Source organism: Pleurodeles waltl, chromosome 12 (assembly GCF_031143425.1).
Source record: "Pleurodeles waltl isolate 20211129_DDA chromosome 12, aPleWal1.hap1.20221129, whole genome shotgun sequence".
In the NCBI taxonomy this organism is placed as follows: Eukaryota; Metazoa; Chordata; class Amphibia; order Caudata; family Salamandridae; genus Pleurodeles; species Pleurodeles waltl.
Window position 1 is genome coordinate 643,592,522 of NC_090451.1, and position 23,744 is coordinate 643,616,265.

Genomic DNA, 23,744 nt, shown 5'->3' on the forward strand with positions numbered 1-23,744 from the left:
CGGCCTTTCCAAGACCCAGTGCCACAATACGTAGTAACGACAGATGCCTCCATGATAGGGTGGGGAGCACACCTCAATCAACACAGCATCCAAGGACAATGGGACACTCACCACAACCAGTTTCACATAAATCACTTAGAACTATTGGCAGTATTTCTAGCGCTGAAAGCATTTCAACCCATAATAAGCCACAAACACATCCTTGTCAAAACAGACAACATGACAACGATGTATTACCTAAACAAACAGGGAGGGACACACTCAACACAGTTGTGTCTCCTGGCACAGAGAATATGGCATTGGGCGATTCACAACCACATTCGCCTAATAGCACAATTTATTCCAGGAATTCATAATCAGTTTGCAGACAATCTCTCTCGGGATCACCAACAGATCCACGAATGGGAGATTCACCCCCAAAAACTGAATACTTACTTCCAGAGTTGGGGAACACCACAAATAGATCTATTTGCAACAAAGGAAAACGCAAAATGCCGAAACTTCGCATCCAGGTACCCACAAGATCAGTCTCAGGGCAATGCGTTATGGGTGAGTTGGTCAGGGATATTTGCTTACGCTTTTCCCCCTCTCCCACTCCTTCCATATCTGGTAAACAAGTTGAGTCAAAACAAACTCAGACTCATACTAATAGCGCCAACATGGGCAAGACAACCTTGGTACACAACACTACTAGACCTCTCAGTAGTGCCTCATGTCAAACTACCAAACAGACCAGATCTGTTAACGCCACACAAACAACAGATCAGACACCCAAATCCAGCATCGCTGAATCTAGCAATTTGGCTCCTGAAGTCCTAGAGTTCGGACCCTTAGACCTTACACAGGAATGTATGGAGGTCATAAAACAAGCTAGGAAACCTACCACTAGACATTGCTATGCAAATAAGTGGAAAAGATTTGTTTATTACTGCCATAATAATCAAATTCAACCCTTACACGCATCTGCCAAAGACATCGTAAGATACTTACTACATTTGCAAAAGTCAAAGCTAGCTTTTTCTTCCATTAAGATACATCTTACCGCAATTTCAGCTTACCTGCTAATTACGCACTCAACTTCTCTATTTAGGATACCAGTCATAAAAGCGTTTATGGAAGGCCTAAAGAGAATTATACCACCAAGAACACCACCAGTTCCTTCATGGAACCTCAACATTGTCTTAACACGACTCATGGGTCCACCTTTTGAGCCCATACACTCTTGTGAAATGCAATACTTAACATGGAAGGTTGCATTTTTAATTGCCATCACATCTTTAAGAAGAGTAAGTGAGATTCAAGCATTTACCATACAAGAACCATTTATTCAAATACACAAGCATAAAGTAGTTCTATGGACAAACCCTAAATTTTTACCAAAAGTCATATCACCGTTCCACTTGAATCAAACAGTAGAATTACCAGTGTTCTTCCCACAGCCAGATTCTGTAGCTGAAAGAGCACTACATACATTAGACATCAAAATAGCGTTAATGTACTACATTGACAGAACAAAACTAATTCGACAAACAAAACAATTATTTATTGCTTTCCAAAAACCTCATACAGGAAATCCAATTTCTAAACAAGGCATTGCTAGATGGATAGTTAAGTGCATTCAAACCTGTTATCTTAAAGCAAAAAGAGAACTGCCTATTACACCAAAGGCACACTCAACTAGAAAGAAAGGTGCTACCATGGCCTTTCTAAGAAATATTCCAATGACCGAAATATGTAAGGCAGCTTCATGGTCTATGCCTCATACATTTACCAAACACTACTGTGTAGATGTGCTAACGGCACAACAAGCCACAGTAGGTCAAGCAGTACTAAGAACATTGTTTCAAACAACTTCAACTCCTACAGGCTGAACCACCGCTTTTGGGGAGATAACTGCTTACTAGTCTATGCACAGCATGTGTATCTGCAGCTACACATGCCATCGAACGGAAAATGTCACTTACCCAGTGTACATCTGTTCATGGCATTAGTCGCTGCAGATTCACATGCGCCCACCCGCCTCCCCGGGAGCCTGTAGCCGTTTAGAAGTTGATCTTGAACATTTGTAAATTTGTAAATATATTACTTTAAACTACATTATGTACATACGTATTCACTCCATTGCATGGGCATTATTACTAGCATACACAACTCCTACCTCACCCTCTGCGGGGAAAACAATCTAAGATGGAGTCGACGCCCATGCACAATGGAGCCGAAATGGGAGGAGTCCCTCGATCTCGTGACTCGAAAATACTTCTTCGAAGAAAAACAACTTGTAACATTCCGAGCCCAACACCAGATGGCGGGATGTGCACAGCATGTGAATCTGCAGTGACTAATGCCACGAACAGATGTACACTGGGTAAGTGACATTTTCCATATATATATATATATATATATATATATATATATATATATATATATATTCGATGGCATGTGTAGCTGCAGATACACATGCTATGCATAGGTCCTGCCATCGAGTGTTGGCGTCGGAGTGTTACAAGTTGGTTTTTCTTCGAAGAAGTGTTTTCGAGTCACGGGATCGAGGGGCTCCTCCTCTTCGGCTCCATTGCTCATGGGCATCGACTACATCTTAAACTGTTTTCTTTCCGCCATCGGGTTCGGACGGGTTTCTTTTCGCTCCGGTAGTTTGAGTCGGAAAAGTACTACAAACTCTCTAATTCTTCGGGGCACCCGCGCCCAACTCTGGCCTGGTCGGGCTTCATGGACCGGATCCCGTTTCGCTTCTGCCCTCGGTGCCACGCCAAGTTCCCATATACGGACCAACATCTTGTCTGTAACCTTTGTCTATCTCCAGACCATCTAAAGGATACTTGCAAGACCTGCAGATCCTTCAGCTCGAAGAAGACTCTACAAGACAGAAGAGTGCGAAGGGTGAAAATGGCGGTGAGAAGCACCGAACGTCTCGACGTGGAGGAAGAGATTATGCACACCACAGTCTCCGTTCCGGGGTCCGACTCCGAGCAAGAGTCCGAGGAGGGCAGACCAGTCACGGTAGGACAGCACGTGAGTACACCTGCCCCTGTCCAATCCAAGCCCAAGTACAAGACCTCAGGAACGCCACTGCCGGAAGGCCATGGCTCCACCCGCAAAAAGACTTCCGGTGACCAAGCAACAACTTCGGCACTGAGAAAGGCCACTCCACCGAAGCCTTGGGACTCGAGCCGAAACACAGGCTCCAAAATAGGCAAACACCGAGCCATCGAGTCGAAGCCTTGAAAATCCCTCTCGGAGCCGAGGCCAACATCTACTCCAGGCCTTTCGATCCCGAGGAAACCAGCTCGGAGCCGAAAAGACCCATATATACAGAGGAGCATGAACTTTCCAAACAACTTAAAGAAAGCCATAGATTTCCTGAGGAACTCATGCAAATGGAGGAATTTGATGAAAGGCAGGCCAGAATTCAGATTCATAAAGACACTGGCAAGATCCTAACTGCGCCTCCTCTAAAAACAAAGAGGAAGCTAGCCTTTCAAGGATAATTGGACACTGACCAGCCACCAGCTAAAGTGCCAAAACCCAAACAAAAAACTCTGCCGCCTCAATTCTCACCTCATCAGTCTCCTCCTCATTCTCCTCACCTGACTGTCTCTCCACCTACTACCCCCATTGTACAGTCTCCAGTACACACTGCAGATTCACACCAAGATAATGTCGACACATGTGACCTCTACGATGATCCCATTTCTGATAACAGTCCAGACTGCTATCCTTCAAAACCATCGCCTCCAGAAGATAGCACTTCATACACTCAGGTTCTAGCTAGGGCAGCGTCATACCATAACTTAGCCATGCACACAGAACCTTTTGAGGATGATTTTCTCTTTAATACGTTATCCTCCTCTCACACTACATACCAGTCCCTTCCCATGCTTCCAGGCATGTTAAAACATGCACATCAGATTTTTCAAGAACCAGTTAAGGCAAGAATCATCACTCCTAGGGTAGAAAAGAAATATAAGCCGCCTCCTTCTGATCCAGCTTTTATTACAAAGCAGCTACCTCCTGATTCTGTAGTTGCCAGTGCAGCAAGGAAAAGGGCTAACTCCCAGTCGTCTGGTGATGCACCGCCACCAGATAAAGAAAGCACAAAATTCTATGCTGCTGGTAAAAGAGTGACATTGCAAGCGGCTAATCAATGGAGTATAGCCAACTCCCAAGCACTACTGGCTTGGTACGATAGGGCCCACTGGACGAGATGAAAGATATCATCCAGCATCTCCCCAAAGATCAACAAAAAAAGAGCCCAGCAAATAGTCGAGGAAGGGCAGGCTATTACAATTAACCAAATTAGGTCAGCTCTAGACTCCGCAGACACAGCAGCAAGAGCAATCAATACTGCGGTCACCATTCGCAGACACGCATGGCTTCAGTCGTCAGGTTTTAAACCGGAAATCCAGCAGGCTTTCCTTAACATGCCATTTAATGAAAAACAGCTTTTGGCACTCAGGTTGATACAGCCATTGGAAAAATGAAAAAAGACTCTGACACTGCTAAAGCCATGGGTGCTCTTTATTCCACACAGTACAGAGGCTCATTTCTAAAGCCTCAATACAGGGGGTGTTTTAGAGCCCAAACATCTGAGGCATCCACCTCACAATCAAAACCGTCTTATCAGCCTCAGTACCAACGAGGTGGATTTAGAGGAACTTACAGGGGCCAATTACCCAGAGGTAGGGGAAATATCAGCCATCAAAGCAAACCTCACACACAAAACAGTGACGTGATCCACATTTTCCCTCACCACACTTCCCCTGTGGGAAGAAGACTACAAAAGTTACACAAAAACTGGTTACCCATTACAACAGACAATTGGGTATTATCCATTATCCAGAATGGTTACTGCATAGAATTCGCACAAATTCCTACAGAAATACCTCCAAAACCATACAAACTCTCCTCCCGACACATTTCCATGTTGCAAAGAGGTACAGTTACTATTACTCAAACAAGCCATAGAGCTTGTACCACATAATCAAATAGGAACAGGGGTTTACTCCCTGTACTTCCTTATTTTAAAAAAAGACGGAACATTGAGACCAATACTATATCTCAGAACCCTCAATCTTTACATCCTATCAGAACACTTTCACATGGTAACACTACAGGATGTAGTCCCACTGTTACAACAAGATTTTATGACAACATTTGATCTCAAAGATGTGTATTTTCACATACCCATCCATCCAGCACACAGGAAATATTTCAGGTTTGTAATACAAGGAAAACATTATCAGTTCAAAGTGGTACCCTTCGGGATAACAACAGCTCCCAGAGTATTTACAAAATGCATTGCCGTAGTGGCAGCTTACCTAAGAAGACAACACATCCATGTCTTCCCATTTCTCAACGACTGGCTAATAAAATCCAACATTAGCAACACAAAAGGATGATGGACCGAGTGTTGAAACTTTTCTGGGTTTAATCCATTGTTCTTTTGCTCACCATGCCACCCCAGTTTGGACCCAGCCATATGCAAACCAGTCTTGACCCTGTTCCACATGGGAACAGTCCAGCCCGAACTGCCAAGCCAGGTCCTCTCTAGACCGGAAACAAGCATCATAGATAGCATTGATAGACCGCCAAACACAAATCTCGCTTCAGTGGTAAAATTCCACAAATTTATACAAAGGGTGGCCATTTCAAGACCCTGTGCCTCAAGCCACACTTACAACAGATGCATCAATGATTGTATGGGGAGCACACCTCAACAGTCACAACATTCAGGGACAATGGGACAACAAATTCAAACAACTTCACATAAATCACTTACAATTGCTAGCCGTATTCCTAGCACTCAAACCCTTTCAATCTCTTCTCGTTCACAAACACATTCTCATCAAAACAGACAACATGACTACAATGTACTACCTAAACAAACAAGGAGGGACCCACTCATCACAACTGTGTCTTCTAGCACAAAAGATTTGGCATTGGGCAATACACAACAACATTCCCCCTGTAGCACAATATATTCCAGGGATACACAATCAATTAGCAGACGTTCTCAGCCGAGATCATCAACAAACACACGAGTGGGAAATTCACCCCCAAGTACTTCAAACATACTTTCATCACTGGGGAACACCAGACATAGATCTATTCACCACGAGCGAAAACGCAAAATGCCAAAACTTCACATCCAGGTTCCCACACCCTCTATCCAAGGGCAATGCTCTATGGATCAACTGTTCTGGGATATTTGCTTACCCTTTTCCCCCTCTCCCGCTCATTCCATTTCTGGTCAACAAACTGCATCAAAACAAACTCAAACTCATATTTATAGCACCAACGTGGGCACGTCAACCATGGTACACAACATTGTTAGACCTGTCAGTAGTACCACACATCAAACTGCCAAACAGACCAGATCTGTTAACACAAAACAAACAACTGATCAAGCATCCAAATCCAGCAATACTCAATCTAACGATTTAGCTCCTGAAGTCTTAGAGTTTGGATATCTACATCTTCCAAAAGAATGTATGGAAGTAATTAAACAAGCAAGAAAACCCACTACCAGGCAGTGCTATGCAAACAAATGGAAAAGGTTTGTGTTTTATTGTCAATCCAAACAAATTACCTCTCTTTCCGCATCGCTAAAAGACATTGTAGGTTATTTACTTCATCTGCAAAAGGCAAATTTGGCTTTTTCATCCATCAAAATACATCTCACTGCTATTTCAGCGTATTTGCAAAATATACAACACACATCTCTATTTAGAGTCCCTGTTATCAAAGCCTTCATGGAAGGGCTAAAACGTATCATACCACAAGAACACCACCAGTGCCTTCATGGAATCTCAATATTGTACTCACACGACTCATGGGTCTACCATTTGAACCCATGCATTCGTGTCAGATTCAATACCTAACGTGGAAAGTAGCATTCCTCGTTGCAATCACTTCATTATGAAGAGTTAGTGAAATACAAGCATTCACTATTGAACAACCCTTCATACAAGTACACAAACATAAAGTAGTACTTCGGACAAACCCAAAATTCCTACCTAAGGTGATCTCACCGTTTCATACCAATCTAACAGTGGAACTTCCAGTCTTCTTCCCACAGCCAGACTCAGTAGCAGAAAGAGCTCTGCATACATTAGACATTAAAATAGCTATAATGTATTACATTGACAGAACAAAATAATTTAGGAAAACTAAACAGTTATTTGTGGCATTCCAAAAACCACATACTGGAAATCCAAATTCAAAACAAGGACTAGCTAGATGGATAGTAAAATGCATCCAAACGTGTTACCTAAAAGCCAATAGGAAGCTATTAGTAACACCAAAAGCACATTCCACCAGGAAAAAAGGAGCAACAATGGCCTTTTTAGGAAATATACCAATGACAGAAATTTGTAAAGCAGCCACTTGCTCAACACCCCATACATTTACCAAGTACTACTGTGTAGATGTGTTAGCAGCACAACAAGCAACAGTAGGACAGGCTGTGCTAAGAACACTATTTCAAACAACTTCAACTCCTACAGGCTGACCACCGCTTATGGGAGGAAAACTGCTTTGTAGTCTATGCATAGCATGTGTATCTGCAGCTGCACATGCCAGTGAAAGAAAATGTCACTTACCCAGTGTACATCTGTTCGTGGCATGTTCCGCTGCAGTTTCACATTCGCCCACTCACCTCCCCGGGAGCCTGTAGCCGTTTAAGTTACAACAAACATTTGTACATATGTATATATATATTTCAATTCCATTAGCATGGACATCTATTTTCTTTATACTCAATCACTTCTACCTTACCCTATGAGGGAAAACAATCTAAGATGGAGTCGATGCCCATGCGCAATGGAGCTGAAGAGGAGGAGTCACTCGTTCCCGTGACTCGAAAACACTTCTTCGAAGAACAACAACTTGTAACACAGTCTTCTGTTTCAGAAGGGGTTGAAACACTTTTAGGGCAAGAAATACAGCCAATAATTCTAGGGGGTTTAAGAGAAGTTGTTTCTGTTTGGGATCCCATTCCCCTTGTATGGTATGATTGTTGATATGAGCTCCCCAACCTATCATTGATGCATCTGTTGTTATTGTGGTCTGAGGCACAGGGTCTTGAAATGACCGGCCCTTCATCAGATTGCTGAGATTCCACCATTGAAGGGATGCCAAGGAAGGTCTCTAAGGGCTGCAGCACGTCTTATGCCACCCTAGGGACCCCTCACTCAGCACATGCACACTGCCTCACAGCTTGTGTGTGCTGGTTGGGAGAAAATGACTAAGTCGACATGGCATTCCCTTCAGAGTGCCATGCCAACCTCACACTGCCTGTTGCATAGGTAAGTCACCCCTCTAGCAGGCCTTACAGCCCTAAGGCAGGGTGCATTATACCACAGATGAGGGCATATGTGCATGAGCAATATGCCCCTCCAGTGTCTAAACAAAACCTTAGACATTGTAAGTGCAGGGTAGCCATAAGAGTATATGGTCTGGGAGTTTGTCAAACATGAACTCCACAGTTCCATAACGGCTACACTGAAAACTGTGAAGTTTGGTATCAAAAACTTCTCAGCACAATAAATGCACACTGATGCCAGTGTGCAATGTATTGTAACATACACCCAGAGGGCATCTTAGAGATCCCACCCTGAATACCTACCCGACTTCTAGTGTAGGCTGACCAGTTTCTGCCAGCCTGCCACACACCAGACATGTTGCTGGCCACGTGGGGAGAGTGCCTTTGTCACTCTGTGGCCAGGAACAAAGCCTGTACTGGGTGGAGGTGCTTCTCACCTCCCCCTGCAGGAACTGTAACACCTGGCGGTGAGCCTTAAAGGCTCACCCCTTTTGTTACAGCGTCCCAGGGCATCCCAGCTAGTGGAGATGCCCACCCCTCCAGCCACTGACCCCACTTTTGGCGGCAAGGCTGGAGGAGATAATGAGAAAAACAAGGAGGAGTCACCCACCAGTCAGGACATCCCCTAAGGTGTCCTGAGCTGAGGTGACCCCTGCCTTGAGAAATCCTCCATCTTGAGTTTGGAGGATTCCCCCAGTAGGATTAGGGATGTGCCCCCCTCCCCACAGGGAGGAGGAACAAAGAGGGTGTAGCCACCCTCAAGGACAGTAGCCATTGGCTACTGCCCTCCCAGACCTAAACACACCCCTAAATTCAGTATTTAGGGGCTCCCCAGATCCCAGGAAATCAGATTCCTGCAACCTGAAGAAAGAAGGACTGCTGACCTACAAGCCTGCAGAGAAGGAGGAAGACGACAACTGCTTTGTTCCCAGCCCTACCAGCCTGTCTCCAACTTCGAAAACCTGCTCCAGCGATGCATCCGACAAGGACTAGCGACCTCTGAAGCCTCAGAGGACTGCCCTGGACTAAAGGACCAAGAAAATCCTGTGAACAGCGGCCCTGTTCAAAACTAGCTACTTCTTTGCAACAAATAAGCAACTTTCCGAGACTGCACGTTTCCCACCGGAAGTGTGAGACTTCACACTCTGCACCCAACGTGAGATCCAGAGAACAAACACCTCATGGAGGACTCCCCGGCGACTGCAAGCCCATGAGTAACCAGAGACGACCCCCCTGAGCCCCCACAGCGACGCCTGCAGAAAGAATCCAGAGGCTCCCCCTGACCGCGACTGCCTGTAACAAGGGACCCGACACCTGGAACCAACACTGCACCCGCAGCCCCCAGGACTGAAGGAACAGAACTTCACCTCTCAGGAGTGACCCCCAGGCGACCCTCTGCCTAGCCCAGGTGGTGGCTGTCCCGAGAAGCCCCCCCTGTGCCTGCCTGCCTGCCTCCCTAGAGTGACCCCCGGGTCCCTCCATTGTTTCCTACCTGAAACCCGACGCCTGCTTTGCACAGGCCGCCCCTGTGCCGCTGAGGGTGTGTTTTGTGTGCCTACTTGTGCCCCCCCCCCCCCCCCCCCAGTGCTCTACAAAACCCCCCTGGTCTGTCCCTGAGGACGCAGGTACTTACCTGCTGGAAGACTGGAACCGGAGCACCCCCTGTTCTCTTTAGGCGCCTATGTGTTTTGGGCACCTCTTTGACCTGTACACCTTACCGGCCCTGAGCTGCTGGTGTGGTAACTTTAGGGCTGCCTTGAGCCCCCAAAGGTGGGCTGCCTGTGCCCCCGAACTGAGACTTGTAATTGTTTTACTTCTCTTCCAGGGGATCCTCATCAATAGTCATAAACATTGAATTTTCCTGCCCTTGTGCGGGGACCCCGGAGCATATATAAAATATACACATATTATACATGTGTAACAAACAGTCATGCAGGCTATCATGTTAAAAACAGGCAAAAATGCTTTATTTCTATGAAGTTTTTTTTTTTTTTTTTTTTTTTTATATTAAATACTACAATAGAGCATAAATATGTACCCAAGCTCCTAAAACTAGGCTTAGGGAAGTAAGCAGTAGCAAACTCTAGAGAAAAAATAGAAAAAACTGCATTGAAAAACAATGAAGCATTCTTAGCCAATAGGCTGCATGCAGGTTAACACAGGAGAACCATAAAAACTTTGGCACCGTGCCTTTAAGACCCTGAGCACCTCCAGTATCCCACCATGCCTCAGGGGTGAAGGAAAGGTGACAGTTGGTTCACAGTTAGGTCAGTTCTTTTTTCTGGCTTCTTCTGAGAGGATCCTGGAGCATTGAGCTCTCAGTTTTTCTGAGTTTTTCTCAGAAAAATTATTTCAAAAAGCGTTTTTTCACTTTTCACTTGACAATTAACACCTTTGTCTGAGCTAGGAAGGTTTTTTCTGACAGAAAATGCCTTCACTTTTTGTCAAATGCCTTGCTTGTGGGAAGAAGAAGGCCCAGTCAGATCCCCACTCTCTGTGCATAGTGTGCCTGCCTCAGAGTCACTGCCCTGACACTTGTAAGTACTGCAAGAACATGTCTAGGAGGACTCTGAAAGACAGAGAGAAGATCCGGCTACATGGGCTTCAGGAGAGGCAAAGAACATCGTCCTCCTCACTTCCCAGACAGGAAGAAGGACATTCTCAGGAGAGAATGGCCCGGTCGACGTCGGCAGGTAGGAAAGTACCTGTTTGTTCACCGTCGACGTCGTCGCTACCACCGTCTCACCGGCATAGATCGCCGTCGACGGCGACACACCCGACGTCGAAGGAAACGGCGTCGAGGGAACACCAGAGCAGGGGCAGGTCTCCGTCGACGGCAGCCCGCCGATCGACGTTGAGCCATCGCCGGCGTGCCCGGTCGCCGCCAAAGGCTGTGCACCCCCCCGACGTCAGGACACACAACGTCGAAATCACCACGACGGCACGAGAGACATCCGCCGTCGACCTCCCATCGCTCCACGTCGAGGCACACGACGGCGAGCAGGTCGAGGTCCAAGGATCGCCGTTCGACGTCAAGGCACTCAACGTCGAGGCATGAGCAACCGGCTGGGCGCCCTTCGACGTCGAAACAGCCATCAACGTCGACTCAGGTTTTACCTGTACCACAGGGAGCAGAACATCGCCCCACGCCAGACAAGGCGCCATCTCCAGCGGTCTCCATACCGAGCGACTCTTCTCGGTCAAGAGCGGCATCATCTGGGCATGTCTCGCCCATCAATCTATCTCCAAGATGGCTGGAGAGCCTCAACAGACCAGCGGCCTCCCCAGATTCGCAATATTCGCGAATGTATTCACCTACTGCCTCCCTGCCAAGAACGCCATCACCGACAGCCAGGGCAGAACGGGCTCGTTCAGCTCCTTGCCAACCGACCGCAAGGCCTAGACGCTCTGCTACAGCGTCTCGCAGCAGGTCTCGCTCTCAACGAAGATCCAGGTCGCGGTCAAGAAGAAGATCACCCTCTTGGTCTTCATCAGGTTCATCTGTCGGGCGTTACTCACCCACCCTAACAGATTCACCACCTGCTAGAGTCTCACCGGTGGATGACATCACCACATTCAACGAGGTGTTGTTAAGAGGAGCGCAGAAACTCAACATAGAGGTTCCAGAACCATCTACCTCCTCATCGGTCATCTTTGAGACTCTACAACAGAGATCTGCGTCAAAAAGTTGCTGCCTCTAGTGCCTGGCTTGTTGCAGCCAACCATGGACACTTTTCTGGCCCCAGCCTCGCTTAAGTCTGCCCCGGCTAGAATTCTCAAGAAATACAAGGCTCCAGAACAAGACCCTTTATTCCTTAGAAAGGATCCGCCACCGGACTCGGTTATCATAGCTGCCGCCCGAAAGACCCACTCGGTGGCATCTTCATCCACGGTGCCCCCGGATAAAGAGAGCAGGCATCTAGACTCTCTAGGGAGAAAGATGTGTGGGACGGCGGCTTCAGCAATGAAGGTCTCCAGTGCGTCTGCGCTCCTGGGCAGGTATGATCGTTCTCTGTGGGACTCCCTCAGTAGATTTACAGAAAGATTGCCCAGGGAAGACAGACAAGATTTCCAGGAGATACTACAAGAAGGATGCCTGGTATCCAACCAGGTTATCAGCGCGGCAGCAGATGGGGCGGATTTGGCTGCTCATGGGTACGCACATGGTATATGTGCGAGGAGATCTTCCTGGCTGAGGCTCACTGGCTTGAAACAGGAAGCACAACAACGCATCCTGAATCTCCCATTTGCCGGGAATTCTCTATTCGGTGCCCATGCAGACGAAGAGATGGCCCGCATGAAGACCGAGGTGGATACCATGAAGGCGGTGGGCCTCGAAAGAAAGAAAGATTTCAGGCGGAGGTACAGGCCGTATGACAGGCGCCCTTACCAGCAGAGGGTTCAAACCCCTCATTGGTCGCAAAGGTCACAGCAACGACAAGGATGCCCTCTTTTTCAACGGAGAAACTCAAGGGAGCGGGGGTCAAGTAGACCTCAACTGTCCACTCCGAAAGCACCCACCAAGCAATGAAATCTCGCTTCCCTCGACACTGTACAACACTCCGGTGGGGGGAAGTATTACGGCTTATCTTCACGAGTGGCACTCTATCACAAGAGACAAATGGGTGCTCAATATTGTCGAACATGGCTATTCTCTTCTTTTCAAACAACCTCCACCACGCTTGCCACCAACCAAAGACAATCCATCTCATCACAGCTTGCTACGCAAGGAGGCTCTCGCCCTCCTAAAAAAGAATGCCATAGAAAAGGTTCCACCTGCACACAGAGGACAGGGGGTCTACTCCCGTTACTTTCTAGTGGCAAAGAAGGGTCGAGAGGGTGTTTTCAGGCCAATTCTGGACCTACGGCTGCTGAACAAATACATAAGGAAGCAGAAGTTCAGAATGCTAGCGCTTCACCAGATTTTCCCTCAACTGCATCAGGGAGACTGGATGTGTTCCATCGACCTGCAGGATGCGTACTTTCACATCCCAATAGCCCCCAAACATCGAAAATTCCTGCGCTTCCGAGTAGCGTTACAGCATTACCAGTTCAGAGTTCTACCCTTTGGCCTGAAATCTGCCCCAAGAGTCTTCTCGAAATGTATGGCAGTGGTGGCTGCACATCTCCGAAGACAAAGGATATACATATATCCATACCTAGACGACTGGCTACTAAAGGCTTCTTCTCCGGAGCAGGCAAGAAGCCATCGGGACATTGTACTAGGAGTTTGCGAAGCTCTAGATCTTCAGGTCAATTACCAGAAGTCAACCTTGATTCGAACGCAGAATCTTCACTACCTAGGAGCTATCATAAACACAGAACTCCAAAAAGTGTATCCTTCGGAGGAACGACTATCCTCAATAGACAGGAAGTGCCAGGACCTGTTGAGAGCCAGCGCACCTACGGCACGTCAGGTGACATCACTGCTGGGCTCATGGCATCGTGCATTTTTATTGTCCCAAATGCCAGACTCCACATGAGACCCCTCCAAGAGGCATTGGAGACCATCTGGAGCCAAAGAACAGGTCGCTGGGAGGACACGGTGCGGCTACCGACGGTAGCACTTCAGTCATTGAAATGGTGGATGCACAGACCTCACCTGTCAGTGGGTGCTCCGTTTCACCAGGTGCTTCCATCCGACACCCTAGTAACGGATGCATCTCTTCAGGGATGGGGGGCTCATCTGGGTCCTTTTCAAGCGCAGGGTCTGTGGTCAGACAAGGAAAAGCAGTACCACATCAATCTGCTAGAACTCAGAGCAGTCCATCTGGCTCTCAAGTCTTTCATACCGCTAATTCAAGGGAAAACTCTCTTGATACAGACGGACAATACAACAACGATGTATTACTTGAACAAACAAGGGGGAACGAGGTCCCTACCCCTATCGCGAGAGTCCCAAGCGATATGGCATTGGCTCCTGGCCAGATGAATGTCAATTACAGCAGTTCACCTGCCAGGTCAGCAGAACGTGGAAGCAGACTTTCTAAGCAGACACCTGGAGGACGTTCACGATTGGGTCCTACACGGCGAAGTCGCAGAATACATCTTCGCGCAATGGGGTCGGCCTCAACTGGATCTCTTCGCAGACGAAGTAAACAAGAAATGCCCAGACTTCGCATCCAAGTTCTACCGTCCGGGATCTCGAGGGAATGCCCTGTTGATCGACTGGTCAGGGATATTTCTTTACGCTTTTCCGCCGATTCCCCTCATTCCGGCAGTGATCAGCAAACTTTACAGATCCAGGACCAGAATGATTCTTATAGCGCCACAATGGCCCCGACAATTCTGGTACACGGATCTCCTCAACCTGTCGGAAAAACCTCACAGGAGGCTGCCGTGCAGACCGGATCTTCTGAGCAGAATGGAGGGCAGGATTCTACATCCCAACCTACCCTCTCTGAGCTTAACAGCATGGCTCCTGAATTCCTGCAGTATGGGCACCTAGGGCTCTCGCAGGAGTGCATGAACATCTTGAAAGAGTCCAAACGGCCTTCCACGTGGCGTTCTTACGCTTTTAAGTGGAAGAGATTCTACATATGGTGCTGTCAGCAAGGTCATAATCCCATACGGGCGCAGGAGGATGTCATACTGTCCTATTTGCTTCATCTAGCGAAGTCCGGTCTGCAGGTATCATCTATTAAGGTACATTTGTCTGCTATTACAGCCTATCGCAAGTCACCCTCTCAGGAATCCTTCTTTACAAAACCTGTAGTCAAGGATTTCTTAGAAGGTTTAAAGAAAGTTTTTCCGCCAATTCAGAGGCCTTCTCCTCCATGGCAACTGAACATAGTCCTGGCAAAACTTATGGGCCCTCCTTTCAAGCCTATACATAAGGCCTCTTTACAACACCTTACGTGGAAGACGGCTTTTCTAGTGGCCATTACTTCAGCGAGGAGGGTCAGTGAGATCCAGGCCTTGTCTTCAAAAGAACCGTACACGGTTTTTCATGACAATAGAGTGGTTCTACGAACTCACCCATCTTTCCTTCCGAAGGTGGTGTCTGAATTCCATATTAATCAGACCATATCTTTACCGACGTTTTTTCCCAATCCGGAGACTCCGGCAGAGAAAGCATTGCATTCATTAGACTTGAAAAGAGTGCGGAAATTTTATCTGGACAAGACAAAATCGATTAGACACTCTAACCGCTTGTTTGTAAATTATGGTCATTTAAGGACAGGAGAGGCAGGATCTAAGCGAGCAATATCAAGATGGATAGTTTCTTGTATTGTTAATACTTACCAGCTAGCTAATAAGCAATTACTAGCGCGGCCTAGAGCGCATTCCACAAGGGGTAAAGCGGCTACTGCTGCTCTCCTTAACAATGTTCCGATATCTGAGATTTGTAAGGCTGCTATATGGAAGTCTGTCCATACGTTTACAAGACATTATTGTTTAGACTCAGATGCAAGAGCGGATGCCCAAGTGGGGCAGGCCTCTCTAAGAAATCTATTTGCGTAAGACATATCTATTCCTGCACTTCTATCGGACAGTCCGCTGGGTTTAGGGATGGGCTTGCTAATCTATTCAATGTTTATGACTATTGATGAGGATCCCCTGGAAGAGAAGGATAAGTTACTTACCTGTAAATCCTAGTTCTCTTCCAGGGGTATCCTCATCAAAGTCATAAACAACCCACCCTCCTCCCCGGACGCACGTCTCCAAGAAGTGCAGGACAGTCTGTGTTTTGAATCAGTTATACAAATTGTCACCGTAAAAAGAACTGACCTAACTGTGAACCAACTGTCACCTTTCCTTCACCCCTGAGGCATGGTGGGATACTGGAGGTGCTCAGGGTCTTAAAGGCACGGTGCCAAAGTTTTTATGGTTCTCCTGTGTTAACCTGCATGCAGCCTATTGGCTAAGAATGCTTCATTGTTTTTCAATGCAGTTTTTTCTATTTTTTCTCTAGAGTTTGCTACTGCTTACTTCCCTAAGCCTAGTTTTAGGAGCTTGGGTACATATTTATGCTCTATTGTAGTATTTAATATAAAAAAAAAAATTTTTTTAAAAAACTTCATAGCAATAAAGCATTTTAGCCTGTTTTTAACATGATAGCCTGCATGACTGTTTGTTACACATGTATAATATGTGTATATTTTATATATGCTCCGGGGTCCCCGCACAAGGGCGGGAATATTCAATGTTTATGACTTTGATGAGGATACCCCTGGAAGAGAACTAGGATTTACAGGTAAGTAACTTATCCTTACCTCCTAACCTTACCTTTACTTGCCTCCCCAGGAACTGTTGATTTTTGCACTGTGTCCACTTTGAAAATAGCTTATTGCCATTTTTACAAAAACTGTGCATGATATTGTTTGCATTCAAAGCTCCTAAAGTATCTAAGTGAAGTACCTTACATTTAAAGTGTTTGATGTAAATCTTGAACCTGTGGTTCTTAAAATAAACTAAGAAAATATATTTTTCAATATAGAAACCTATTGGCCTGGAGTAAGTCTTTGAGTGTGTGTTCCTCATTTATTGCCTCTGTGTGTGTAGAACAAATGCTTAACACTACCCTCTGATAAGCCTACTGCTCAACCACACTACCACACAATAGAACATTAGAATTATCTCTTTTTGCCACTATCTTACCTCTAAGGAGAACCCTTGGACTCTGTGCACACTATTTCTTACTTTGAAATAGTATATACAGAGCCAACATCCTACAAGAGTATTATTGTGAGTGTGTTGGAGAAAGCAATGGTGATGGACTATTGTGTGGAGCTGAAAATGAAAGCTGTGGAAAATGAGGAGGAGAAGTAGGGAGGGGTGCTGGTTTCTTCTTTTGTTTTTGAACTTTTGCTGGTGATTGAGCAGAGTCTAATTCCTCTTGAAAAGCCACCTTTCTTTTAGTCTTTAAAGGAGGGGCAGTCAGAATTCTGCCAGTCTCTTTATGTATGTGGATTCCAGATTTTCTTTACTCCATAACCTCCAATATTAGCTAAATCTCAGTGTTCTCATCTGAAGGCTTGTAAGATTCTTGCTTTGGCTTTGAGATTTGTTTAAGTTTTCTCTAAAGTCCTTGTTCCTCTGTGTATGAGGATTTTTTCGGTTCCGAAGTCTGAATCTTTTTCAGTCCAGAAAAAGAAGTCGTCTGTTTCGACTCCGAAACAGGACGTTGGATCTTGGACTCTGAGGAGTGAGAACGCTTACTGGAGTTCGAGGTGGAACTTTTCACTGACTTGCTCGACTCCGAAATGGACGGAAGAGTGGTCTTTTTCGGAGCCGAACCCGAAGGTTGGTCGACGACAGTCTTTTTTCGGGCCAAACCATGGCCTTCTGGCAGTGGTGTACCCAAGGCCTTCAGTAGTTTTTTATACATGGGTGTAGGGGCAGACATACTCACATGCTGGCCAGCCGTGATAGGCCTATCTTCTTCCGTTTCCTGTTCGGAGTCGGTATCTCGGATGGAGACTGCTGTCTGCACCTGTTCTTCCTCCATGACGTCGAGATGTTCTGTACTTCTCGACGCCATTTCTAATCTTCGGGCTCTGCGATCTCTCAAGATCTTCTTGGATAGAAACGATCGACAGGCTACGCAATCTCTTCCAGGTGGTCTGGAAAAGACTTCTTCGAAGAAAAACAACTTGTAACACTCCGAGCCCAACACTACATGTCAGAAGAGCTGTTCATAGCATGTGTATCTGCAGCTACACATGTCATCGAACATATATATATATATGTTCGATGGCATGTGTAGCTGCAGATACACATGCTGTGCACAGTCCGCCGTCTGGTGTTGGGCTCGGAGTGTTACAAGTTGTTTCTCTTCGAAGAAGTCTTTTCGAGTCACGAGACCGAGGGACTCCTCCCCTTTCGATTCCATTGCGCATGGGCGTCGACTCCATCTTAGATTGGTTTTTTTCCGCCATCGGGTTCGGACGTGTTCCTTTTCGATCCGTGTTTCGGGTCGGAAAGTTAGTTAGAATCTCGGAAAAAACGTCGGTATTGTTGCGTTCGGTATCGGGTTAGTTAGAACAAATCTTCACCGAATTTTGAAGAGCTCCGGTGGCCCTTCGGGGTAATTTCGATCCCCCGTCCGGGCCTGGTCGGCCCGACCGCGTGCGACTTCAAGACTGATGGAACGGACCCCGTTCCGATTCTGTCCAAAATGCCATAACAAATATCCATATACGGATCAGCATCTGGTCTGTAACTTGTGCTTGTCCCCCGAGCACAAGGAGGATACGTTTGAAGCCTGTCGGGCATTTCGGTCGAGGAAAACGCTGAGAGACCGAAGAGCCAGGAGATTACAAATGGCATCCACGCCGACGGGTCAACAACAGTTCGAGGAGGAAGAAGAAACTTTCTCCATCCACGAGTCTGATTCGGAAGAACTCGACGCCGAAGAAACAACAACCGTGAGTAAAACGTCGAAAATAAGGACTCACAAAAAGTCCACAAAAGCCCAGGGGACGCCACCGCCAACAGGCCATGGCTCAACCCAAAGACTAGGTGACCGACCCAAGGCACCAAAAAAGGGCATGCTGGTGTCGAAGTCATCTGACTCCGATCGTGATACCGCCACTCAGCAACCTCGGAGCCGAGAGAGCGGCTCTGAGAAAATTCGGCACCGAGAAAGCGGCACCGAAGAGATTCGGCACTGAGACACCGCGCCGAAACCTAAGAAAATTTCTTCTGAGCCCAAAAAGACTTCCGAAAAGATTTCGGTGCCGAAACATCCAGCCTCGGAGCCGAAAAACAGTTCCTATACAGAGGAACAAGGGTTAACCACCCAATTACACAGATTTGGAGAAGAGCTTCAAGCTGGAGAGCCTGACTACACACAGAGAAGGCTTCATATTCATGAGGATACAGGGAAGATAACAACTCTTCCCCCAATCAAGATTAAAAGGAAGCTTGCTTTTCAACAAGACAAGCAACCACAGGCAAAGGTGGCAAAGAAAACAACCCCGCCACCTTCTCCACCACTATCAACACATGCATCACCAGAGGCAACTCCACCACTAGTGCACTCACCAGCTCATACCACAATGAGTCAGGATGATCCCGATGCATGGGACCTCTACGATGCTCCAGTGTCGGACAATAGCCCAGACTCTTATCCTACAAAACCGTCACCACCTGAGGACAGTTCATCCTATACACAGGTGGTCGCAAGGGCAGCTGAGTTTCATAATGTCTCCTTACATTCGGAACCAATTGAGGATGACTTTCTCTTTAACACCCTATCCTCCACCCATAGCCAGTATCAAAGCCTTCCTATGCTCCCAGGAATGCTAAGACATTCAAAGCAAATATTTTAGGATCCAGTTAAAAGCAGAGCCATAACTCCAAGGGTGGAGAAAAAATATAAACCACCGCCCACGGATCCCATATATATTACAACACAACTAACACCAGACTCAGTAGTTGTGGGGGCAGCTCGTAAGAGAGCCAATTCTCATACCTCAGACGACGCACCACCTCCAGACAAGGAGAGCCGCAAATTTGATGCTGCGGGAAAAAGGGTTGCAGCACAAGCAGCAAATCAGTGGCGTATTGCCAATTCCCAAGCACTTTTGGCAAGATACGACAGGGCTCATTGGGATGAAATGCAACGTTTCATCGAACACTTACCCAAGGAGTTCCAAAAAAGAGCACAACAGGTGGTGGAAGAGGGACAAAGTATCTCAAATAATCAGATACGGTCTTCCATGGATGCAGCAGATACAGCTGTAAGGACAATAAATACTGCAGTCACAATACGAAGACACGCATGGCTGCGCACTTCGGGGTTCAAACCTGAAATCCAGCAGGCTGTGCTCAATATGCCGTTTAATGAACAGCAATTGTTTGGGCCGGAGGTAGACACTGCCATCGAAAAACTCAAGAAGGACACCGATACAGCCAAAGCCATGGGCGCACTCTATTCCCCGCAGAGCAGAGGCACATTTAGGAAAACACCTTTTAGGGGAGGGTTTCGAGGTCAACCCACAGAAACCACAACCTCTCAAACAAGACCTACCTACCAGGGTCAATATCAGAGGAGAAGTTTTCGGGGGCAATTTAGAGGGGGCCAATTCCCAAAAAATCGAGGAAAATTCCAAGGCCCCAAAACCCCTCAAAATAAGCAGTGACTCACAAGTCACACACCCCCTTCACATAACACCTGTGGGGGGGAGACTAAGCCAATTTTACAAACTTTGGGAGGAAATAACAACAGACACTTGGGTCTTAGCAATTATCCAGCATGGTTATTGCATAGAATTTCGCCAATTCCCACCAAACATCCCACCGAAAACACACAATATGTCAAAACAACATATAGATCTTCTAGGACTAGAAGTTCAAGCATTGTTACAAAAGGGCGCAATAGAATTAGTACCAATCCAACAAAAAAACACAGGAGTTTACTCACTGTACTTTCTAATACCCAAAAAGGACAAAACTCTGAGACCAATACTAGATCTCAGAACACTAAATACCTACATAAAATCAGACCACTTTCACATGGTCACATTACAAGACGTAATCCCACTGCTCAAACAGCAAGACTACATGACAACATTAGATCTAAAAGATGCGTACTTCCATATACCAATACATCCTTCACACAGGAAATACCTAAGGTTCGTATTCCAAGGAATACATTACCAATTCAAAGTGTTGCCATTCGGAATAACAACTGCGCCAAGGGTTTTTACAAAATGCCTGGCAGTAGTAGCTGCACATATCAGAAGGCAGCAAATACATGTGTTCCCGTACTTAGACGACTGGTTAATCAAAACCAACACGCTAAAACAGTGTTCACAGCACACAAAATATGTAATACAAACCCTTTACAGGCTAGGTTTCTCCATCAACTACGCAAAGTCACACCTTTTGCCGTGTCAAACGCAGCAATACTTAGGAGCGACAATCAACACAGCAAAAGGGATTGCCACTCCAAGTCCACAACGGGTTCAAACATTTCACAAAGTAATACAGGCCATGTATCCAACACAAAAGATACAAGTCAGAATGGTAATGAAACTACTAGGCATGATGTCTTCATGCATAGCCATTGTCCCAAACGCAAGGTTGCACATGCGGCCCTTACAACAGTGCCTAGCATCACAATGGTCACAAGCACAGGGTCAACTTCTAGATCTGGTGTTGATAGACCGCCAAACATACATCTCGCTTCTATGGTGGAACAGTACAAACTTAAACCGAGGGCGGCCTTTCCAAGACCCAGTGCCACAATACGTCATAACAACAGATGCTTCCATGACAGGTTGGGGAGCACACCTCAATCAACACAGCATCCAAGGACAATGGGACATACATCAGAGACAGTTTCACATAAATCACTTGGAAATGTTAGCAGTATTTCTAGCACTAAAAGCATTTCAACCCATAATAACCAAAAAATACATTCTGGTCAAAACAGACAACATGACAACAATGTATTATCTAAACAAACAAGGAGGGACACACTCAACACAGTTGTGCCTCCTCACACAAAAAATATGGCATTGGGCGATTCACAACCACATTCGCCTAATAGCACAATTTATTCCAGGGATTCAGAACCAGTTGGCAGACAATCTCTCTCGAGATCACCAACAAACCCACGAATGGGAAATTCACCCCCAAATACTAAACAATTACTTTCAAATATGGGGGACACCTCAAATAGATCTATTTGCAACAAAGGAAAACTCAAAATGCCAAAACTTCGCATCCAGGTACCCACAAAATCAATCCCAAGGCAATGCTCTATGGATGAACTGGTCAGGGATCTTTGCATACGCTTTTCCCCCTCTCCCTCTCCTTCCATATGTAGTAAACAGGTTGAGTCAAAACAAACTCAAACTCATACTAATAGCACCAACATGGGCAAGACAACCTTGGTACACGACACTACTAGACCTGTCAGTAGTACCTCATGTCAAACTACCCAACAAACCAGATCTGTTAACACAACACAAACAACAGATCAGACATCCAAATCCAGCATCTTTGAATCTAGCAATTTGGCTCCTGAAATCCTAGAATTCGGTCACTTGCACCTCACACAAGAATGTATGGAGGTCATAAAACAAGCTAGGAAACCTACCACTAGACACTGCTACGCAAACAAGTGGAAAAGATTAGTGTATTACTGCCACAATAATAAAATTCAGCCGTTACACGCATCTCCGAAGGATATAGTAGGATATTTACTACATTTGCAAAAATCAAATCTAGCTTTCTCTTCCATAAAGATACATCTCACCGCAATATCAGCTTACCTACAAATTACTCATTCAACTTCACTCTTTAGGATACCAGTCATTAAAGCGTTTATGGAAGGCTTAAAGAGAATCATACCACCAAGAACACCACCTGTTCCTTCATGGAACCTCAACATTGTCTTAACAAGACTCATGGGTCCACCTTTCGAGCCCATGCATTCTTGTGAAATGCAATACTTAACGTGGAAAGTTTAATTTTTGTTTGCCATCACATCTCTAAGAAGAGTGAGCGAGATTCAAGCATTTACCATACAAGAACCATTTATTCAGATACATAAAAATAAAGTAGTTCTAAGAACAAATCCAAAATTTTTACCAAAGGTTATCTCACCGTTCCACTTAAATCAAACAGTAGAATTACCAGTGTTCTTCCCACAACCAGACTCTGTAGCTGAAAGAGCACTACATACATTAGACATCAAAAGAGCACTAATGTACTACATTGACAGAACAAAACTGATTAGAAAAACAAAACAATTATTTATTGCCTTTCAAAAACCTCATACAGGAAGTCCAATTTCAAAACAAGGCATTGCTAGGTGGATAGTTAAGTGTATTCAAACCTGCTATCTTAAAGCAAAGAGAGAGCTGCCTATTACACCAAAGGCACACTCAACCAGAAAGAAAGGGGCTACCATGGCTTTTCTAGGAAATATTCCAATGAACGAAATATGTAAAGCAGCAACATGGTCTACGCCTCATACATTTACCAAGCACTACTGTGTAGATGTGTTAACTGCACAACAAGCCACAGTAGGTCAGGCTGTACTAAGAACATTATTTCAAACTACTTCAACTCCTACAGGCTGAACCACCGCTTTTGGGGAGATAACTGCTTACTAGTCTATGCACAGCATGTGTATCTGCAGCTACACATGCCATCGAACGGAAAATGTCACTTACCCAGTGTACATCTGTTCGTGGCATGAGTCGCTGCAGATTCACATGCGCCCACCCGCCTCCCCGGGAGCCTGTAGCCGTTTAGAAGTAGATCCTGAACATTTGTACATTTGTAAATATATTACTTTAACCTTTATTATGTACATACGTATTCATTCCATTGCATGGGCACTATTACTAACATACACAACTCCTACCTCACCCTCTGCGGGGAAAACAATCTAAGATGGAGTCGACGCCCATGCGCAATGGAATCGAAAGGGGAGGAGTCC